Source organism: Penaeus monodon, chromosome 35, assembly GCF_015228065.2.
Source record: "Penaeus monodon isolate SGIC_2016 chromosome 35, NSTDA_Pmon_1, whole genome shotgun sequence".
Lineage (NCBI taxonomy): Eukaryota > Metazoa > Arthropoda > Malacostraca > Decapoda > Penaeidae > Penaeus > Penaeus monodon.
Genome location: NC_051420.1, coordinates 558,727 through 562,249, shown reverse-complemented (window position 1 = coordinate 562,249; position 3,523 = coordinate 558,727).

Below are 3,523 nucleotides of genomic sequence, written 5' to 3'. Positions count from 1 at the left end.
ATGCGGGGATAGAATCTGATTGATAGAGATGGATCTGATCTGAGTGATAGAGATACTGATATTGATAGAGATGGAGATACTGATGCTGATACAGAAACATAAACAGATGCACAAATAGAAGCATACAAAAGCAGACACACACACACACACACACACACACACACACACACACACACACACACACACACACACACACACACACACACACACACACACAAACATAAACACACACACAGGCGCGCGGACACACACACAAACAAACTATGTATAAGTTTGTATATGAGTGTGTGTGTGTGTACGTACTATTATTTACTTGTGTGGCAAGAAGCAGTAAACGATACAGAAGATGAATGAAAGAAGAGAGCAGAACAGAGAGAGAGAGAGAAAGAGAAAGAGAAAGAGAAAGAGAAAGAGAAAGAGAAAGAGAAAGAGAAAGAGAAAGAGAAAGAGAGAGAGAGAGGAGAGAGAGGAGAGAGAGAGAGAGAGAGAGACCGATCGGACGAGGCACCTAAACCAGCCTGTTCTCTCCCCTTTACTTTCTTTCTCTCTCTCTCTCGTCTTTATCTTACTGTCCTCTTCATTCTTTCCGTATCTATACCTCTCTCCTCTTCCTTATGCTTCTTTTCCTTCTATTTTTCCTTCTTCCCTCTTCATATTACCCCTATCTCTCTCTAATCTTCCTTCCGCTTCTCTCCCTCCCTCTCTTCCCCTCTACCTCTCTCTTCTCTTCCTCTCTCCCTTTCTCTTGTCCTTTCTCTTCGCGTCCTCTCGTCGTCTCTTCTCACCCTTTTCCTTCCTTTATTTCTGTTCTTCTCTCCCTTCCTCCTCACCTCTCTCCTTTCCCTTCTCTTCCGCTCTTCCTCTCCCCTCGCTTCCTTCCTCCCTACCTCCCTCCTTCCTCCTTCCTCTTGCCTCCTCCCTCTTGCTCCCTCCCTCCTTCCTTCCCCTCCCTCTCTCCTTCCCTCCTTCCTCTTGCCTCCTCCCTCCTTCCTTCCCCTCCCTCTCTCCATCCCTCCTTCCTCTTGCCTCCTCCCTCCTTCCTTTCCCTCCCTCTCTCCTTCCCTCCTTCCTCTTGCCTCCTCCCTTTTCCCTCCCTCCCTCCCCCCTCCTTCCCTCGTTCCTCTTGGCCCCTCCCTCGACGCAGGCAAAGATGACATCGATGGCCATAAAACCGCCGGCCATTGTGGCGTCGCCGGCCCGTGGAACGAAAGGCGGCCTCGTCTTGCTAAATTTCGGTTTTTTGCACATCAGGAGGGCCGTTTGTGGCACTTGATGGAAATCTCCCTTTTTTAAAATTCTTCTTCTTCATTTTCTCCTCTCCTTCCTCTTCCTCCTGCTTTCCCTTTCTCTTATTCCTTCTTCTCTTGTATCTACTTGTCGTCTTCCTCCTACTCCTCCTCCTCCTCCTTTTTCTTCTTCTTCTTTCTTTTTCTTCTTCTCCTCCTCCTCCTCCTCCTCCTCCTCCTCCTCCTCCTCCTCCTCCTCCCCTCCTCCTCCTCCTCCGTCTCCTCCTCTTCCTCCTCCTCCTCCGTCTCCTCCGTCTCCTCCTCCTCCTCCTCCTCCTCCTCCTCATCATCATCATCATCCATCATCATCATCATCATCATCATCATCATCATCATCATCATCATCATCATTTTCTTCCTCCCCCCTCTCTTTCCTCTCGTCCTCCCTCTCCTCCTTTATTTTGCCAGTGGCACCATGCGAAACGGTAGATGCCAGGCACTTTGCAACAAGGTGCCATCTTCACCTCAGACACTGAGGAATGTATAAAGAAACAGAGACAAGTAATTGCAGTGATTTAAGCAAGGAGTAAGAAAGAAAGATAAAGAAAATAGAGAAGAAAAAAAAATGTGGACAGACTGCAATAACGCCATGCAGTGCAACAGCAGGACAAAGGAAACCAATAATCATTTCAGTATGGAATGAAATGAGATACCGGATAAAGAATGATTACGGTGGTAGTGATGATGATGATGATGATGATGATGATGATGATGATGATGATGATGATGATGATGATGATGATGATGATGATGATGATAGTGATAATAATGATGACAGCGATGATAAAAATGATAAAGATGATGATAACAATAATGATAGTAATGATAATGATAGTAATGATGATAACGATACTGACTAGTAATGATAAGTAAATGTATTGATATTGATGACAAATTATATTATTTTGAAGCAAATTACTTTCCTTTAAATAGCTACATTCTGCGGGAAAGAAGGAAGGAGAGAGAGAGAGAGAGAGAGAGAGAGAGAGAGAGAGAGAGAGAGAGAGAGAGAGAGAGAGAGAGAGAGAGAGAGAGAGAATGTCAGCGGCGAAGGAGAATAAAGAAGAAGAGAGAGAGAAACAGCCAGCCAGCAGAAGTTTGGTATTTAGTGGGTATATTAATATTCATGGCTGCCCTCCCTCTAGACAACCCAGGGAAACTGAGGCTCTGGTCCCCCCCCCCCCCCGTCTCTCTCTCTCTCTCTCTCTCTCTCTCTCTCTCTCTCTCTCTCTCTCTCCTCTTTCTCTTTCCCGATCTTTCTCTCTTTTCTCTTTCTCTCTCTCTCTCTCTCTCTCTCATCTTTTTCTCTTTCTCTTTCTCTTTTTCTCTCTCTCTCTCTCTCTTTCTCTTTCTCCCCTTTCTTTTCTCTCTCTCTCTCTCTTCTCTCTCTCTCTCTCTCTCTCTCTCTCCCCTCTCCCCCTCCCCCTCCCCCTCCCCCCCTTTCCCCCCTCTCCCTTTCTCTCCCCCTCCCTCCCTTCCCCCTCTCCCTTTCTCTCTCCTCCTACTCCACGCTGATCAAAGTCGTCCCTCGCCCTTGCAACTGTGCATTCCTGTTCGCGTGCGTCGAGGCAGAGTTGAGATTAAGACCGTGCGTTTGTCTCAACACCTGGCAGCGCGAGGGATAAATCAGAGTGAGGCGAGAGATGTCCTTGCCGTCTTTCTCCCCTCTTCCCTCTCCTCCTTCCCCTCAGAACTCTTCTGTCCCCTCTTTTTACTATTCTTTCTATTTTCCCTTCCCCTTCTACCTCATTCCTTTCGCTCGCGTCAGCCTCGCCTCTCCGACCTTTTCTCCCTCTTCAGCCACTGTCCTCTCCCTCTTCCCCTCACCCCTCCATCCTTCTCCGTACTAATTTTTTTCCACCCCCTTCGCCTGTTTTCCCCCCTCTCCCTTCCCTTTCCCCCTCCTCTTTCTTTTCACCCACTCTCCTTCCCCCTACTCCTCCACTCTCTCGTTCCCCGTCCCCCTCCTCTTGCCCACTTCTTCCCTCTCCCCTCTCCCACTTCCTCTTCCCCTCCGACTCTCCCCCTATCCCCCTTCTCGTCACCCCTCTTCCCCCCTCTCCCACTCTCCTCCCCTCTTTCCTCCCCTCCTCCCCTCTCAACCCCCACCTTTCTCCTCCTCTGCCCCCCTCTCTCCACTCCACCTCTCTCTGCCCCCTTTACCCAAGAGGAGAAAAAATTGCGAAACTTGGTCTGAATATACGCAACGTCTTAGGGAATATTAAAGCTCGTGGGGA